Raw genomic sequence first — 20,904 nt, forward strand, 5'->3', positions numbered from 1 at the left:
CCAAAAAGTGAAACCCCCCGGGCAACCCCCGCTCCACTGCCCGACACTTACCACCCTCAAACGCACGGCTATTATCGCGTCGACGTTAAACATTTGCTCGAGCGGTGTGCAAACAATAAAAAACGATTAGCATCGTCTGGCAAAAAATGAACGGCAAAATTCCCACTCCTGCACCGATTCGCGGTTATCATTTCTCGGTCAAAAGTTGCCATTTCAAATTGACTAAATTCGACCTAAACCTAAAGACACAATTATTGGGTTTTTATCGTTGCGTATAGTATCGGCCTTCATGATAAATATTGAAGTAAAGAGATCAGGGATGAAGCCATTTATTCATTTATTAATTTCCCTGAATGACAAAAATCACTACAAAGCAATATTGAAGTAAAGAGATCAGGGATGAAGCCATGAGGTGAAAAAACCAACTTGTTTTTGTGCTGTCGAGCTTTCGGCTGCACTTGACACCTTCCTCAAGACTGTGAAAAACAATTTAAAAATACTTAACAATCAGTTCGGACATGTGGTCCAAATATAAGGGGCCGGATACACCTTTTTTTTAAATAGTTTTTCAAAGTTCTGGAGAAGGTGTCAAATAAAGCCGAAAGCTCGACAGCAAAAAAACAAGTTGGTTTTTTCACCTCATGGCTTCATCCCTGATCTCTTTACTTCAATATTGGGCTTTGTAGTGATTTTTGTCATTCACGGAAATTAATAAATGAATAAATGGCTTCATCCCTGATCTCTTTACTACAATATTGGGCTTTTTAGTGATTTTTGTCATTCGGGGAAATTAATAAATGAATAAATGCTTTATTTACATAAGAGTATACAGGGTGTCCTTTTTATATGGTCTGGCTGAATTTCTCTTGAACACTCTTCTTGTGTGTGTATGTGTGTGTGTGTGTGTGTGTGTGTTTAATATTTTTTAGTCTAGTTGTCTTGTTTCAAATTTTTCCATTTTTGTAAAAAATTATACAGATCCAGTTCAACTTCATAATTTCAAATACATCCCTATACATTCTAACCCATTCAAAGTATTTTTACGCTGAAAACTTTGGTACAATTGGATTTTTTTTTAAATTATTTTTTTAGTTTGGAGGAGGCGGTGTAATTGTCTGGTCTGTGTTGGGATTTACTCTGGACTCCATATATTTGAAGGTAACGAAATACGAATCGCAAGCAACAGCCCGCCACCAGCAACTCAGGAGAATATGGTCAGCGAGGAACTGGTTGCTAGGTTTACTAGTCGCGTTTCTGTAGCAGTTACCGAAGAGTCTTCAGGGGATGTATACAATGTCCTAGTTCGTTATTTCTTCATTGCAGTTTGGAGGAGGCGATGTAATGGTCTAGACTCGGATATACACTGGACTCCATATATTTGAAGGCAACCTAACCACAGTCCGGCAAAAATTTATCGTGGAATTCATCCCTCAAACCAGCGATCTCATTAGCAGGATGACAATTCAGTCCTCATAGAGGCGGAGTTGTTCATCAGTGTTTACAAAACCTAGGATTTCCCCATCGTCCACGTCCTCCATTGCCTCCAGATTCCATTGAGTGGGATGCGTTGCAGAGAAGGCTTCTCGATCGCCACTCGCAGCCAGTTGACCTGCAACAGCTAAGTGCTATTCCTTATGAAATAGTGACAACCTAATTAATATTATGCCGAGCATGTGCACAGGGGTTTCAGCTAACTGAGAACATTATGTACGATGTGTGGTGATTAGTGACCGTTAGTGATGATTATTCGGAAATCGTGATATGCGGTCTGGTATGATGTAGGTTTCAGAAAAACATTTTCTTTATCGTGCCAACGTTTCGCTCTTTATTGAGATCATCTTCAGGGCCTGGGATTTACAAACATTGTTTAAATTTAACAAACAAATGTAGGATGTGGAAAAAAGTGAATTTATACAATGCAAAAAATATATTTTATATGTTCAGTGAGTAGAAATACTTTGATTGAATATAAATATATTTTTTGCATTGTATAAATTCACTTTTTTTCACATCCTACATGTACTTGTTAAAGGTTTTTCCAAAACCAACAAAAAAATTATTGTGTCCAATAAACAAATTTATGGAATTAAAACCTTTTATCCGTTAATTAAATTTTCCTTCAGTAAAAGCATACTTTCCAATGCAATTTATAATTTAAAAAATAAAATGCTAGGGAAAGTAAATACTACAAAATTGGAAATAACCCTATTCCTTTTTGAGCAGTTTATACAGGGTGTACCCGAGGGAATACTCTTCCGCGAAGCGTTAGGGAAGATCTCGCCGACTTAGCCAAGTCGTCTACTCCGCCGTAACTTTACCGAGCTAAGTTCTTGGAACATATTGAAATGGTTAAGTTCCTCAATTAGGTTAGTTATATCGTAGGTGTAAAACGTGACGGAGGAATATCGAGTACTCCACCACATACAGGACGGAGGAAACATAAATATATCACATATCCTAGATTTAAGTATTGTGCCTAATCCTTCTATGTTTCCATGGAAAGCTATCATATATTCCTACATCCATACAGTAGTTTGTACTATTTGTACATTACCTTGTTGCTGGTACCCATAAAAAAATTCCTGGACAGACGCTTTAATTCGGACTTAATATACCCCCCTCCCGTTCTCTCATGGAGGAGGCCAATTCTGGTGTATCGAGGTTATAAATCTTAAAAATTTATTTTGGACCACTTGCAGTTTTTGGATGTTCGATTCGCACGTGTAACTCCATGCTGGGCAAGCATACAGCAGCATAGGTTTAATAGCTTCTTTATAAATAATTAGTTTATTTNATGTAGGTTTCAGAAAAACATTTTCTTTATCGTGCCAACGTTTCGATCTTTATTGAGATCATCTTCAGGGCCTGGGATTTACAAACATTGTTTAAATTAAACAAATACGTGTAGGATGTGGAAAAGAGTGAATTTATACAATGCAAAAAATATATTTTTCATGTTCAGTGAATAGAAATACTTTGATTGAATACCGACAAAAAAATTATTGTGTCCAATAAACAAATTTATGGAATTAAAACCTTTTATCCGTTAATTAAATTTTCCTTCATGAAAAACATGATAATTTCCAATGCAATTTATAATTAAAAAAATAAAATGCTAGGGAAAGTAAATACTACATAATTGGAAATAACCCTATTCCTTTTTGAGCAGTTTATACAGGGTGTACCCCAGGGAATACTCTTCCGCGAAGCGTTAGGGAATATCTCGCCGACTTAGCCAAGTTACTCCGCCGTAACTTTACCGAGCTAAGTTCTTGTAACATGTTGAAATGGTTGACTTCCTCATTGACCCTCAATTAGGTTAGTTATATCGTAGGTGTAAAACGTGACGGAGGAATATCGAGTACTCCAGCACCCTGAGTGAGTATAAATAGGAGGTATTTAAAAGTGAGTGAGAGTGTGAACGGTTTGGAGACGAATTGCAGTGAGGGATGAAATAACCCAGATCCTAGTTGTTGATGGCCCATAGAGCCCAACCTCTGGATGGACAAGACCCCGAGTGCTAACACCCGAGGTGGATGATTCTCCAGGCCTGGCAGTATAGTAAATTATACTAAACCTGAATGAATGAATAAACATTTATTAAAAAATACTTGTACATTATGCTACTTAACATTCACTAAGCAGGGGAAGTGGATTTTTCTTAAAAACCCACTAGGTATCGAATAGGATAACAATAAACAAATGAATTAACAAAAATTTGTCAATAAAAATATAAATAAATAAATAAATGAGATTAACAAGAACAATGCAACATTAGTAATTGAATTATCACAAATTGTCTTCTAGTATCACAGCTCTGGTAAAGGAAACATAAATATATCACAGATCCTAGATTTATGTATTGTGCCTAATCTATGTTATCATACACTCCTACATCTTTACAGGTAGTTTGTACTACTTGTACGTTACCTTGTTGCTGGAGGAGAGACCCATAAAAAAATTCCTGGACAGACGCTTTAATTCGGACTTAATACACTCCACTCCCGTTCTCTCATGGAGGAGGACAATTCTGGTGTATCGTGGTTATAAATCTTAGAAATTTATTTTGGACCACTTGCAGTTTTTGTATGTTCGATTCGCACGTGTAACTCCATGCTGGGCAAGCATACAGCAGCATAGGTTTAATAGCTACTTTACAAATAATTAGTTTTATTATAATGAATTTTTTTATTATAATTTTTTGTAATTAAATTAGTATACTAAACCTGAAGTGAAGGCAGTTGGAACCATAAGGGTAACAACATAGGTCACTCGAAGATTCTACAATTATTGAGTAAGGTCAACAACCAACTATTAAGCGTTAGCTATAAAAAGGTTAAAACACCTTTAGGGAAAAAGTACTTTCAGATAGTTACTCCCTGTGAATATAACTATAGTGCGGATGATGATCATCGTAGCATAGACTGTTTTACCGTTGGCTCACTCATTAAAGACAAGGGAAGAGCTGCTGGAATACATATACCTCAGCATCTCCTTCCCTCTTGGTAATATCACCTCCGTCTTTCAGGCGGAGGTCTGGGCCATCAATGTTTGCTGCAGAACACTCAGGGATAACAAGACCGGTATTACCTCACTCTATGAGCACAGCGAAAGTGAGGATTAAAAATTGGGGTAAGAAACGATTCCTTAAGGAATGAAATCTATCCCCCAGACACAGGCAATCGAAAGAGATTGTTAAGGAAATCAAACCATCAGAATTGAAATGGCTATTCTCGAACTCAAGGAGGGGAATTAGGAGGCTGATAGGTATCCTGACGGGCCATTGCCCCTTGAGAAGACACCTCTTCATAATGGGTATTTTACCAGACCCCTTTTGCCGCTTCTGTGAAATAAAAGAAGAAACGGCACGGCACTACCTCACAGAATGTGATAGGTATACCAGGAATAGATTTGAAACTTTCGAACGAGAGGACATTGCCAAATTGCTCTCCAAGATAAAATGGTCCAAAATCTTGGGGTTTGTGAAAAGGTCCTNGTGTGTTCCTGGCTTAAGGGCTGTGTTGAGGACATGGCTTGGTAAAGCTTTTGACTTACTGTAATACAGCAGTTGTATTCTTTTTGGTATTCAATAGAATATTTTGGTTGTTCGAACCTGACCCAATCTCATAAATCATATTTAAAATGTCGATATTTGCATTGTATCATATTGCCATCTGTATTCAACACACAAATATATTCGATATTTCAATTGCATTAAAAGAAATTTTAACCATAACAAAAATTTAAATTTCTAACATATATGAATATAAAATTATAAGAATAACACATAAACAAATTACTTCTTTGAACATGCTCCTAAGTTGTTAAAAAATTTCAAATGTCATAAATTTTTCTGGTACAGTTTTACTTAGTTTAGCAGATCAATGAGCAATCCGAACTGTCCCACTTGCGATTGCCCTTCAAATCCTTCCCACATAATTTTTGAATGTCCAGAATATGAAAACGAAAGAGACAAACTGCTAAAAAATCTGAGCAAAGTCCCAAACATTTCCAAACCAATAAACTTAGAATCTGTCCTAATAAGCAACACTCCATCAGCTTTCAACATAATCTATGATTTCTAAAGTCGATAAACGTTTCTTTTTGATTATCTTCAAGCATGAAAATTTAGAAGATGAGAAGATGATGGAGCTGAATGAGTGGTGCGGGCGCGCGGCGGGGACCTGGCCCTGGTCGGCCGATCACGCTCGACAGTAAAATGAAAATAGAAGAAAACTTCATGGATAATATGCCAGCGTAAACCCCCCCCCACCAAAAAATGAGCAATTAAAATTAAAATATTTAAAATTTGGTATTTACTGAACTATTTTGGAACCCTGAGCCGACCTCATAATGAAAATGAAATATTTCTATAATTTTGAAAAGATTTAAGGGGTTGATTTATTTGTAAAAGTTTGGTGTAGGAGCTCTATGATCGAGGAATTGGACGCTTATTACAGATTTTATTGGAAAATTTTAGAAATGATTTACGACTCCATCTCCCTGATCATAAAATTTGTCTAGAAAGTAGAAATAACCTTTTCCGTCCAATATTGTAAATATCATGTCAAGAGGGATATGGTGATTTGTATTCGCATCATTCCTCCTTCTCTCCAATATATAGGACGTAAGACCAATTGGAATACTTATGAAACGCGATTTCGCCTAAAAGCAAATCATGATTTCATAATTTTCTAAACTTATCTTAGTTATACAATTGTTGAAATCAAAATAAAAACATAAAAGTTATGAATTTTTAAGTGGAACACCGGACTCGGAAAAAAAAATAGGCTAGATAAAGTCAATAAAGATCTAGAATAGCTAAAGAAAGTTTTATTAACATCTGTGATCCCTAGTCCGTTCCTCGTCCTGAACTTACAACAAAATTACTTAATCTTTTTATGTAATTTATGGTTGAAATAAAAAAGTTAGTGTCACGAGCGGAATTCGAACCTACGACCATTCATACGTCGCCGAGAATCGAATCCTGACGACACATTTGAAAAATGGCCAAAAAGGAGGGAAAATTCGAAAGGTTGTAGGTTGAAATGGGGAGTTGGTTTCCGAGTGGATCGAAGTCACGATAGCTCGAGTGGTAGAGCAGCGGCGTATTTAGCCGAAGGTCGTGGGTTCAAATCCCGCATGTGACACTAACTTTTTCATTTCAACCATTACATAAAAAGATTAAGTAATTGAAAGAAGTAATTTGGTCAATAGGCCACTAAATATAATGGATCTACAACAAAATCTTATAATTAAAGTTTTCTTTTTGATTGGTTTAATATAACAAGAACTTCCGCCTTCTTTGGACTCTTAAACTTATAATTATTGTGATTGGACTATAGCAAATATTTTTCTAACTGTCGTTTATAAACAGGATCACAGTGAAGTAGTTTTGGACGTCATTTAAACTTTTTTTTATCGTTTGAAGGGCTCAGACGACATTGATAATCTTGTGCTATATTTTTTTAAAAATATTTTTTGTTTCAGTAAAAAAAGCAAATATTGGTACACTTTGTAGCTTCACTGATAAATAAGACATATGTCAGAAGTAATTAGTAAAACTTACATAATTGTTTTTTTTATATGTAAAAAGTGGCCCAGTTATACGTTTTAATTATACATATGTATTATAATTTAGAATTTTCTTACAAATCTAATTAAGATTGCAAAAACTAATTACTATTAAAAAATAATTCATACTACAAATAACGACCCAAAAAAATGGTTGGAAAATATAAAAACAGGGTACAAATGATGAGACAAACTACTAAAAATGATTATGAAGCCAAACTCACAAGAAATACATAAAAACGATTTAGAAATGGCAAATTGCTTTAATGATTTCTTTCAAAAATGTGGTTGAGATAAAATAAGATCAAAAATAAAATAAAATATTGTAATAACTCTAAAATTGTAATTTGTAGCTCTGAATGGAATCCCATTTCTTTTTTTCTTGAACGGTATGAGTTTTGAAAAATTGGAAATATTGTATAAACACCTTAGTAATAATTTTTTTAAATAATTACCTAAAAAAACTGTCTACTTAAATTGATTTTAACCTATATTAAATTCCCATTCTTCATATTTTTAATTTATCTTTTTTACTTGGGATATTCCTTACATACTTTAAATAACTTGCCATAATAATATTTAAAAGTAGATCAAAATTTATATCAATAACTATCGCCCTATTTCTTTATCCTGGCGTTAGCAAAAATCATGGAAAAGTATATCAAAAATCGATTAATTTTTTTGTGTTCGAGCGCTAAATAAATTAAATGTTAACTTAATTAAATTAAAATCATATATATGTTCAATTTGATTTTCTTCCTAGTAAAACGGCAGAACAAGCCCAATTTGAAGTTACTAATCTGATTGCTCAAGAAAAAAAGGTCGGCATTTTTTGGACATTAAGAAGGCATTTAACCCCGTTGGCCAAGACCAATTCAAAAGTTATCTGAACTAATCAATGAAATTGTTTTTAATCTTTTAAAATAATATCATTCTGATAGGCTCAGAAAAGTAAAATTGGATCTTGCTGTAGTGCATTGTTGGCAATTAAATATGGGGGGGCCACAGGGTACAGTTTTAGGTCCTACCTTTTTCCTTACCTTACTTAAACGATTTATTAAAATTCAACATTTATGGATGAATCTTTAGTTATGTTGATGTCATTTTTTAAATTCAGCAAACCATTTAAGAAATATTACTAACTTTATTAATAAAGAAATTTATAAAAGATTGTCTTGGGCAAAATTGTCTGCTTAGATTTATAAAAAATTAACATCATTTTCATTTAAAGAATATAAAAATTAAAAAAACAGCAAAATCTCACTGGCACTCTCAACACGACACGCAAGAATGGCACAATTACACAGAAGACAAGCACTTTGAGTGAGTAGAAATACTTTGTATATAAAAAATATATTTTGCATTGTATAAATTCACTTTTCCACATCCTAAATGTATTTTTTAAATTTAAACAATGTTTGTAAATCCCAGGCCCTGAAGATGATCTCAATAAAGATCGAAACGTTGGCACGATAAAGAAAATGTTTTTCTGAAACCTACATCACACCAGACCGCATCTCACGATTTCCGAATAAATATAAAATTATTTTACATTCGTGCAGAAATATTTTAGGATGTATCTGCAAATCTCTTCTTTATTGCTGTTGTTTATTATTCTCTCATTAAAAAATATTCTCACTAAAAGCGGGGGATTAAACTAATCAATCTGTGTGATATGCAAAAAATTCCTTACTTTTCTAGCAGTGTTTAGAAGTAGCGCTTGCTGACCGTATTCAGTCGTTTCACTGGGTAGACTCAACACTGCCTGTCACTGGTGATCGTGGCACGAGTTGCAAGGATAAATATCCCTGTCGCCTACACATTATCGAGATTATAGAGTTGCTCGAGTTTGATGGCTAGTTTCTGGATTTCCTTATTTTTATCCGCGTTTGCAGTATTGACATTACCATCATTTGGGACAGAGATATCGATACCAGACGTTTTCTCGACTTTATCAGTAGCAGTATATCTTGTTTTTTATGGCCTAAGTTTCTGTCCGTCATAATACTTTCGTGCAAGTAAAGCTTACATGGCCCCTCTTGTATCAGTTTGCTGGGTTTGTACGTTAAAAGGGAACTTCAGCGATCCTGCTCTAATCTAGATTTGCGGTAAATCTAGGTTATTGTGATTCTGCAAATATTCGTTTCCTGCCCGTACCCCTCATCCATTTGTGACGTTTTGGACAGATTGGTGCCTGCGCACAGGCGACAATTATCAGAAGCTGTAAGTAGCATCCTTAGTAATAATGTAGCGGCGGTATGATCTAAACAAATAGGTATATTTGTAATTTATTCTTATTATATTAATTTTAATTAACCCATATATTCTTATTAGTTAGATACAACCAAATATAAAATACCAAAAAAAGTTAATCCTCATTTTTAATTATGGATTGACTTAAGAACAGTAAACATGAATATTTTATAACTCCTTTTGTAAACAAACACTTTTTCTGGTCTTTTCTCTATTTTAATCCAGTTGTATTTTTTTTTAATTATGGAAAGACATCATCTTGAACCCGAAGTCAAAAATGAATAGGGATATTTGTAATTTATTTATATTATTTAGTAAATTTAGAGATCGTGAAAGGGGTCTGGTGTGATATAGGTTTACAAAAACATTTTACTTATCGGGCCAACGTTTCGATCTTTATTGAGATCTTCTTCAGGGCATGAAAGGCTAACAAGGTCCGAACGACAAACCATTACCCCTTTTTTTCCATTGTCGGCCCCTTTCACCTCAAAGAAGCCGAATTCTCATATAAAAATGCCTTTCTATCAATGACACATCCACATACTTCGATTTACCTAAAAAATAAACCTAAAATTTCTAAATTGTGTACATCATTATATAAATTCTTGTATGGTTTAATATAATTTAAACAAATTTTATAAATCCCAGTCCGTAAAGACGATGGCAATGAAGATTGAAACGTGGCACGATAAAAAAAAAAAACTTTTTCTAAACCTACATCACATCAGACCACATATCATATTCTCTAAATAATCATTTATAATTTATTCTTATTCTATTTATTTTAATTATATTAACCGATATATTTTTGTTAGATGGATAAAACAAAAAAGCAAAAACAAACAAATGTTAATCCGCAATTTTAACAACGGATTTCTTTAAGAATAGTAAACATGAGGATTACTCATTTGATGAACAAACAACTTTTCTCTATTTTAATCCAGTTGTTGTTTTCTTTGACCACGGAAAGACATCATCTTGAACCAGGAGTTCGCAATGCTGTGAGAATGTGACATCGAGATCACCGGAAAGAAGATGTCTCAGAGCCTGTTGGCGTTTCTCAGGGTGAGGTCTCCCCGCCTTTAGCGCGATTCCGAGAAAATGGTAGTGCCAATAAGAGGCCTGGTAGTGGATCTCAGCGCACTACGACGGTAAAGGAGAACGGAAATATTGCCATTGCTGCATGATGGAACCATTAGTGCCCGCCAGATCCTAAATGAAGTACAAGATGTTTTATCAAGGCCTTTTTCAACACAAACGATTGTGGGAAGGTGGTCATATATCGTATGCCCCTATGGGACGACCTGCAGGCAACAGCCCGCCACCAGCAACTCAGGAGAGGATGGTCATCGAGCGCTTAGAAGAGATCAACAATTAGAAGGTTGTTATGTTTACTAGTCGCATTTCTCTATATATAGCAGTTGCCGAAGAGTCTTCAGGGGATGTACACAATGTCTCAGTTCGTGCTTTCTTCAGTGCAGTTTGGAGGAGGCGATGTAATGGTCTGGGCTGGGATTTACACTGTAGGGTGAATTGGACTTCATATTGTTGAATGCAACCTCACCGCAGTCCGTTATGTCCAAGAATTTATCGAGGAATACATCCCACAAACCAGTAATCTCTTTGGCGGGGATTTTCGATTCCCGGATGACAATGCCCGACCTGATGCAGGTTCATCAATGTTCAGAAAACCTGGAAATTTCCCATCTGGCCCTTCCCCCATTTTCTCCAAACCTGAATCCCATTGAGCACGTGTGGGATGCGTTGCAGAGAAGGCTTTTCGATCACCATCCGCACCCAGTTGACCTGCAACAACTAAGTGCAGCGTTCAACATCTTTGAAGTGAAATTCCTTATAAAATTAGTGACAACCTTACTAACATTATGCCAAACATGTGCACAGAGGTTTTACCTGGAGGACATACTATCCGTATTAATTGTTTAAAAAAATTATTGTATCCAACATACAAAATTATGGAATTAAAACCTTTTATTTCGTTATTTTTCAAGATCAATGTTTTATCAAGGCCTTTATCAACACAAACGATTGTGGGCAGTTGGCCATATATCGTATGCCCCTATGGGACGACCTGCAGCAACAACCCGCCCCCAGCAACTCAGTGGTCAGTGAGAGCCTAGAAGAGAACAATAATTTTAAGTTACAATCGGTTGTTATGTTTACTAGTCGCGTTTCTGTATGTACAGCAGTTACCAAAGTCTGCAGAGGATGTATACAAAGCACCAGTTCGTGTTTTCTTCTGTGCAGTTTGGAGGAGGCGGTGTAATGGTAAAACCCTAAATATTCTGATACATCTTTTTGAGGTATTTTTACATTGAAACAATGGTGCATTCGGATTTTAAATTTAATTTATTTTAAGTATTTTATTTTTAAGTTAAGAGGAGGCGGTGTAATGGGGGCTGGGATTTCCACCGGACGACGAACTGGACTCCATATTGTTGAAGGCAACCTCTCCGCAGTCCGTTATGTCCAAGAAATCGATAATACATCAAACCAGGGATCTCATTGGTAGGGATTTTCGATTTTTGGTTGACCTCAAAGAGGCAGAGTGGATCATCATTGTTTAGAAAACCTGGAAATTTCCTATGGGTTGCAGAGAAGGCTTTTCGATAACCATCCGCAGCCAATTGACCTGCAACAACTGAGTTCAGCGTTGCAACATCTTTGGAGTGAAATTCTTCATGAAATTAGTGACAACCTGATTACATTATGCCAAGCAGGTACCTAGAGGTTTTAGCCAACAGAGGACATTATACACCCTATTAATTGTTGCCAAGAATTATAGCGTCCAATAAATAAAATTATGAAATTAAAACCTTGTATCTTGTCATTTTTCAAAATCCCTTAATTAAATTTTCCTTCAGTAAAAACATAGTTATTTTTAATGCAATTTATCGTTTTTTTTGTTTACGCTGTCGTATTACCCATGAAGTTTTCTATTTTCATTTTACTGTCGAGCGTGATCGGCCGACCAGGGCCAGGTCCCCGCCGCGCGCCCGCACCACTCATTCAGCTCCATCATCTTCTCATCTTCTAAATTTTCATGGTTGAAGATAATCAAAAAGAAACGTTTATCGACTTTAGAAATCCATAGATTATGTTGAAAGCTGATGGATTGTTGCTTATTAGGACAGATTCTAAGTTTATTGGTTTGGAAATGTTTGGGACTTTGCTCAGATTTTTTAGCAGTTTGTCTCTTTCATTTTCATATTCTGGACATTCAAAAATTATGTGGGAAGGATTTGAAGGGCAATCGCAAGTGGGACAGTTCGGAGACGATGCCAAACCGATTCTCTTCTTGTAGCTACCCCATAGGCCATGATTTGTCTTCAGTCTAAAAATAGTAGAATAGAACTCCTTTGACATTCCTTCTGGGCTATCGCCTTCCGAAAACCATGGTTTTTTCTTGAGCTCAGGGAACAGTGACCTGTAATAATTGCCAACATTTGATGCGTTGTATTTTTCTTGCCACAGATTTCTACAAAACTTTTCCAAAAAGTTTTTCCCGTCATCTTTAGGAATTTTAATGTCAAGGGTTGGACCTGATGTTGCAGCGTCCTTTGCAAGTGCGTCCACCGTTTCATTTTGCCATAAGCCTGCATGCCCTTTCACCCAACACAATGCCACCCTTTTTCCCATGATTTTTGTCTCAAGCATTTTCTACAGATTTGGGCAAAAATATAGTTTCTGCATTTATATTCTGGGGTAATGTTATTTATCCTTTCTACTATGCTTCGACAGTCTGTGAGGATACAAAATTTAGAATCACCCAATTTTCGTAGTAATCGAGAGCGCTATCTATCGCAATATTACAAAATTGACAATTCCCCAATTCACTTTTGAGCAGTTTAGTTGGTATACTTGGTCCTGTAGAGCACATATGAATCCCTCAGTTTCCCTGGACGCTCGGCCAGATGTAAGCCCGTGAGTAAGGAGTTTCATATCTATTGCTGCATTGTGGAACCTCCCATGTAGCTTCTTTACTTGCTATTCATTTTTCTTCTCTTTTAAAGATGCAAGAGGAGGATCTTATTATTTGATGTTTGTTTTTTAAAATTATCCATCAATGGTTAGTCAGGATTCAAAAGCAAGACAATAATACACTCAGATTAAATTCCTTCAGTATGACTAATATAAAATGTCTAAGTACGGGCGTGAAATGAATTATGAAAAAAAATATTTGAAATTAATTGTAAAGATTTATTTATCGAAAAAAACTCCTTTGAAGAAATGAAATTGTGTGGGCTAAAAGCTTTACACTTTGATCCTTTTAGAACTGACTTCAACCTCTCCTGTATTTCCTGCAGTTCAAATTTTCCCACGTTAAGGTAGCCATATACGTACAGGAAGCCCTCAAATCTTTTCTTGGGGATTTCCGCAACAGAACCCACGCGCACACACGAAGAGGATTTTCCTCAAGGGAATCAAGGCCTAGTTCAGTGTTGATTGGTAAGGGTTGTTGGTTTTTCTCGTCGTTTTGGCCTCAAGGCGGAAAAAGAATTGACTTTTCCTCCACCGTGGTCTGAAGGAAGCCGCCACGTATGTTGAGGAATTCCTCAAGGCTTGGACTATTCAGGCCTTGAGGAATTCCTCAAGGCTTGTACTGTTCAGGCCTTGAGGAATTCCTTAAGGCTTGTACTTCAGGCCGAAACTTGAGGAAATCCCGCTTGTGCATGGCTTAAGGATTTGCGAAAAACTATTAACCTTGCCTGGGTTAGCACCTCTACTTTTTCAACTTTTACAAACATTACTCTTATTTTTCCAGTTTTCTTATTTCCACACTTTTTGGAACCATAGATTACGAAATTGCATCTGGGGCCTCAATCTCGCTAGGATACTTATAATGGTGAATGGTTCACACCTTCGTACAAACCACACCGAAAAAAGCTAGTTTTTCCTTTTATTTAAATTTTTTATTTTCTTTATTTACAGTAATAATTAGCAAGCCACCTTAATATTAAAGCTAATGTATCTAAAAATAAGATAACAAGTTATTTTTGACGTTTTTTTGAAGTGTTTGAATAAGCAAATACGTCATAGCTAATCTTGAAAGAAATATTTTTTATTATATATTTTTGATTGGTTTAACATTCCGTAATAAAAGCAAACATGAAAACTTCTTGTTGAAGCTTCTGTGATAAATGAGCCTGACATGTCAGAAATGAATTGTACACTCAGCACTAATTGCTACTTATATAACAATTTTGTTAATATGACAAATACCTAAGAACATTTTTGACCGAATAGTTCCGTCAATAACAATTCTCTGATGGTTCAACGGCACAACAATGTGTTCAGACGACATTTTCGTTAATATATCGTATCTATATCAATTGCAGATGTGTTGACGAAATAATGCATAAATATAGATAGATAGATAGATAACATGCTTTATTTACATTAAAGAGAAGCATTACATAATATACAATATTAAAAGCATTTTACAGCAGGGATGCTTATCCGTCTGCCGGAAGTTGGCTGTTCTTTTTCGGGCGAGCGAAAAATAAAAAATAAAAAAAAACTATATAATAATGGTAATAATAGAAAACTATAAGTAAAAACTAAATTATAAAAACTAGCTGATTTTAGATACAAGTTAAACAATTATGACTCGGTGTTATAATCGTACCAGGCATGACGTGCATAGTGTGCTAGACCTTTCAACCTCTCCATATTACGACATTTGACAGATCAAGCAGCTGAGACCTGGAAAGCGATTTATAGCCTAGATACAGGATACGGAGTTCAGACAGTATGGGACACTGGGCAACAAAATGAAAGATATCTTCCCTAACGCTTAGGTTACAGAGCGTGCACAAGAAATTTCCGATTCATGGCACAGAATTGAGGAACACTTGCTCGCATCTGAGTTTAAGAAGCTATCGAAGAGTCGGAAGTTTTATAGACCCACTAGCTTGAACATTTAGGTTAAAGGTTTCCTTAGAGTGGTCTAGGGCCTTAAAGAGAAGACACCTGTTGGAAACCTGAGCCCGATGCTCACAACTCACACGATGTTGATCACGTAGTCTGTACAAAAGTTTCCTGGCATAATTGGGCCAACTCGAGAGGTTTTCTAAACAAAAAGAAAAATCGCAACCATATTGAGAAGCTAAAGTATTCCATTGTTGAAACCAAGAACCATTAGATTTAATAACCTCGAAAGCAGTAATTTTGGCGATTCGGGCAACAGGGCCCTTAAGTACCCTTAAAACAAATGAAAAATGCAGGGAAAGCGTAAAAAGGAAAATTTTATCCACTGCCGTCTCCATATAAAGCATATAGTTTGGAGTAGAATTAGGCAGTGAGAAGATCTTCCTAATAAAAAAACGTTGCACTCTTTCTATCACTTCATAATCCTGGAAACCTCACACCTGGCCTACATAACACAAAATAGAACGGCACACTGCATTAAATACCTTGTACTTGAGTAAACCGGGATTAGATTCTGGGCCAAAAAGTAACACAATGTTCTATTCAAAGCAACCTTCGCCACTGAAGCTTTGGCTTTTAGATGAGGGATAAAAGGGAGGCTGGAAGTTAGGACAACTCCAAGATATGTTCACCCTGGAAAAACCAACGCTCGGCCTTGGCAGGCCTGCCTCCTCTTCTAAACACCATTTTGATTTAGCCAGGTTGACAGTGAGATTCCATTGATCACAGTATGATTCCAAGAGACTAATAATTTTCTGCAACCCAGTAATACTATCTGTTATCAAGACTACATCGTCAGCATACATTAAAATCTTAATAATTGTACCACTAACACGGACTTCAAAATCCAAGCTAGACGGGAGATCACTAGGACTTTCTTTTACTTGTCCCGCTTCTAGGCCCTTTAAGGGCTTTGCAGGTGACATTTTGCTTTCCTCTGCCTAGTGGTCGTGGCTCAAATTCCCCCGCCGGAACTTTGCGGAGCCAAACTGGCACCCCCAGGATGGGCCACGCGGAGGCGTCCGGCTGGGATATGGGGGAAGAGCAGTGTGGCTGTCTCTATAGTTATGTCATAATAGTTATATGGTGCTGCTTAATAAGCAGGAAAAAAACTGGTTTGCCATTTTTCAACGGCTTGCCTTGTGTTCATTCCATCGTTGTCAAGGGGAGTGCTAAACTTCTCTCCTTTCTTACAACACAAGACGGGAGATCATCCAAGTATAAGGAAAAGAGTAAAGGGCTTAGGACACATCCTTGTCTCACAGCACAAGATACCTCAAAAATTCGGAAATACCTCCTGACCCCCTGGCTGCACTCTTAGTCTATGAGAAAATTGCCTTCACGACCCTTATAAACTGACTAGATACTCCCAAATTACCGAGTTTCAGAAAGAGGGCTAATGCATAAATATAATTTTCAATAATAATTTTTTGGCGCTCCGAGCATTAGTGATTTCAAGGCAGAATTATACGCAATGTAGCACGTGGGGTGTTTAAAGATTATCCTTATTTGTTACTGCTGCCACCTTTTTTATTCTGTAGAAAAGGGTTATTGATGTGCCCCATAATCATAATCATAAACCCTTGAAGTTGGTGGGACATCGAGCAACCTTTCTCTATGTGCCTGACACGTACGCGGCCCAAAAGTAAGTGTCCGTGTGCCAACCTCGCATCGGGTGATGATCATCCCTCTTCTTCGAATCATATAAGGCAAACTGCTGACTTTAAAGGTGGCCATTCACGATCGTTCCAAGCAGTCCAAACGGAGCGACGCCGTTCCAAAAACCACGTTAATGGCAAAACTGAGCTGTGCCGAATATTCGACCGGTCCAAACTCCATCGCGCCACTCCAAATATCTACGACGCGACGACGGCATTGCGCGTTCGTGAATGGGAAAACCTGGCGTAGACGGGTGGGGATTTTGGCGTGCTAAAAGTCAAAAACGTTTATTCTTTATTGGAATGACATCCAATCGAGATTTTATTGTTGATGTGATTGAATTGTATGAAAGTTTACCATGTTTATGAAAGTGGTGGACAATGATTATATTACCACGATAGAAATAAAAGAAATTCGATCCTCAACCAGTTGGTCGACGTTTTCAAAACAAAGGATACAAATGCAATGAGAGATGCGGTATTGATAACCCCTAACAATGATCAGAAATCGTAGTAGAGAACTTAAGTTCTTTGTAGTTCATCCCTGTAGCGAGAAATCGTAATGTGGTTGCCAACCTTTCATGTAGTGATGATTTCTCTCATGACTGTCTTTTGTTTTCTAATCAAGGGGGTAACAAGCTGGAGTAAATATAAATAAGACGTTAATCTTTTTTTTGTAAGGTTTTGGTTGAAATGAAAAAATAGTGTCACGAGGGGATTCGAATCCACGACATTCGGCTAAATACGCCGCTGCGCTAACCACTTGAGCTATCCTGACTTCGATAGTTCGATCCACTCGGGCACCAACTCCCCATCTCAACCTACAACCTTTCGAATTTTCTCTCTTTTTGCCATTTTTTGGTGTCGGAGAGGATCGAAGTCACGATAGCTCAAGTGGTAGAGCAGCGGCGTATTTAGCCGAAGGCCATGGATTCAGATCCCGCTCGTGGCACTAGCTTTTTCATTTCAACCAAAACCTTACAAAAAAGATTAAATAATTGAAAGAAGTAATTTGGTCAATAGAACACTAAATATAATGAATAAATAAGACGTTTCATCCATCCTTAAATAGTTCCTCCAATCAGCGGATTCAAGGGAAAGTTCTTTCATCAAATTGATGTGGGTATTTCGGCTTCTGTTCAGGAGTCACTTCTTACACCATTTTCTCTTCGATTTTTTGCTTTTAATATGTAATTAAACAGAAGCGTAGCACAAGAGATCGTCATCCATTTTGAGAAGGTAATTCACTGGTTGACGTTCGGAGCGACTGGCTGTGGAGCGGTCGTGAATGCCCCCTCAAATTTCAGGCACTCCAAATGGAGCTGTACTTGGCGCGGTTCCATTTGGAGTGATCGTGAATGGCCTTAAGAACTCTTTTGCAATAAAATTACTCTATCAATCTCTGGTGCGCAGTCACCTAGATTATGCCAGCGTTTTTGGTCGCCGAGTTTTTTACATGGGTCTTACATGATAGAAAGGGTACAGAGAAAGGCCAGGATTATTACAAATTATGCAATCACAGGAACTACCATCATTTGATGTTATGTCATCATGTTGATCCTATGAAGCCAGACTTGTTCTCGTAGGCCTGGAGGATATAAGAGTTTTGGCTTCCGTTGTGTTTCCGTGGAAGATCCTAAATAATTTTATTGACCCGGAGATATTATCTTGTATTGGCTTTAGGGTTCCCCAGCGTCATTTACGAACCCATGAATTACTTACTTAAAGTTCACTTAAGTAAAGTTAAGTACTTCACGGCACAGGACCAAATACGGGTTACAGTCTTCAATCTCCACAGCTGTGCATTACTTAAATAAATTCGCTATCAGTGCAGACCCCTTCTCCTCGTCCCTTCAGATTTAAAAAAAAATATTAAACGCGCTTTAAAATGTAATTGAGGATTTATTTATTACTTTTGTTGTGCTATTTATTAATCTATTTATAATATTGATTTTTTGTTAAAAGTGTAAGCGCTTCTTTGCTGTTATTTTTGTTGCTGTTATTTTTATAACCTTTTTTAGTATTTTATATCATAATGATGTTTCGTTGTGTTGCTTGATTGTCCTATGCTTGGGTGCCTGACCTGTTTGGACTGTAAGTAAATAAAATAAAAAATAAAAAAATAAATAAAAATGTCCTAGGGTCACCCATCGTCAGTGCTCTTTATACATGAGATCTTTTTCCAAAAGTAGATTTTGAGATTATGCGGATTAAAAAAATATTTTAGTTAATACGAATGGTTGATAATGAGTATTTGATGATGCAGTGGGTCGAAAATAGCTTGCTGTTGAACAAACAAGTAAAACAAACATATCTATAAAGCACGTACTATATAATTTCAAAGGTTGACAGCAGTTCAAAGAATCTACAAAACCAAATGGCACAATGTTGTCAGTTAGACATGAAATGTGCATTCATTCATTTATCTTTATTTATTTTTTTAAGGGTAAAGTGTACAAATAATAACAATCACTGTGACAGTAGCCGATTAAAAACTAATTAAATGTTGACATTATAGATAATACAAATGCTGTCAGTTTGAAGAGATCCGTCTACTTAAGAAGCCAGCAAACACCAATTAAAAATTTTAAAACGTGCTAACTGCCCGTAGGTCTAAATATAAAACGTGATGTTATGAGCTGTTTTATTATATAAGTACGTAAAAATTAATGCACGTACTTGAATGCTTATTTAGCCAAGAATGGAATGTGTTGAATACTGAAAAAGGTGATCACATAATTTCTGTGTAATCCTAGGTTTATCCTTCTTTATATTCAAACCTGTCCAATTTCACACAATCCGCGAAATAATCGCGTCCCTCCGGATCATGTTATCCATCCATTTTTATTAATATTTCCACTTTTTTGACTCAGGGAACACAATAGAAGTGATAAAACACGAGATGAACTGGTCCATAAGAACCAGGCGTCCTTTTCAAAATACAAAGGACTTTAAAGGTGAAAAAATACCCGGCTGTCGAATATTTTTAACAGGATTTGAACTTGGCGAATAAAAGGTCGGTTAAACCGGAAACCAGAGATGACACCTAAAAAATACTATGTAACAAATTATGATTTATATAAGTATACCTGGAGTAGTTACCTACTCATACTCATAGGTAATTATGCTGTTTGAAGTAATTTGTGAGTTCTCGCAAAAATCGCAAATAACAGTATTTAAAATAAAATAAAAATATTTTACCCGACGAAAGTATTCTCCATTCAAAATACAACTCAATTGAAAGATTACAATTAATTGAGGTTTTTTGTTGAGATAAAAAGTCAGTGGCACGAGCGGGATTCGAACCCACGATCTTCGGCTTGATACGCCGCTGCTCTACCACTTGAGCTACTTCGATCCACTCGGACACTAACTTCCCATCTTAACCCCACCTTTTGAATTTTCCGGCTAAAACGATGTGAACGTCAAACGTACCATTTCAAAGTAGACGAACGTAGCTTTTTGAGGACGTATGTACCATAAAAATATATAAAATATTCGTTTAAGAAAATACTGAAAATATAAAAAATTATTCGTCAAAAATTCACTAATTTCGTGGTCCGCTTGACGAATTAATACGTTACAATTAATTAAGGTTTTTAGTTGAGATGAAAAAAAGTTAATGGCACGAGCGGGATTCGAACCCAGATCTTCGGCTAGATACGCCGCTGCTCTACCACTTGAGCTATCGTGACCTCGATCCACTAGGACATTAACTTCCCTTCTCAACCCCACCTTTGAAATTTCCCCAGCTTTTGAATTTTCCCTCCTTTTTGCCATTTTTCAAATGTCGTATAATCGGATTGGATTCTCTTAACGCAGCGGCGTATCAAGCCGAAGATCTTGGGTTCGAATCCCGCTCGTGCCATTGACTTTTTTATCTCAACTAAAAAACTCAATTAATTGTAATATATCAATTGGTCAAGCGGACCACGAAATTCGTGAATTCAATTGAAAGAATTCATCATGT

The 20,904-nt window shown here is 36.5% G+C and overlaps 1 non-coding gene across 1 annotated transcript; it reads right to left on the reverse strand.

Annotated features, from left to right (window-relative positions):
- Positions 1-16,381: 16,381 nt before the first annotated feature.
- LOC112127382 lies at positions 16,382-16,475 on the reverse strand. Its single transcript, XR_002910546.1, has one exon. It is a non-coding gene; the product is annotated as a U6atac minor spliceosomal RNA (small nuclear RNA).
- Between the last annotated feature and the right edge of the window lie 4,429 nt (positions 16,476-20,904).

The sequence above is a fragment of the Cimex lectularius genome, unplaced genomic scaffold, assembly GCF_000648675.2.
Source record: "Cimex lectularius strain Harlan isolate CLEC.00 unplaced genomic scaffold, Clec_2.1 scaffold44, whole genome shotgun sequence".
In the NCBI taxonomy this organism is placed as follows: Eukaryota; Metazoa; Arthropoda; class Insecta; order Hemiptera; family Cimicidae; genus Cimex; species Cimex lectularius.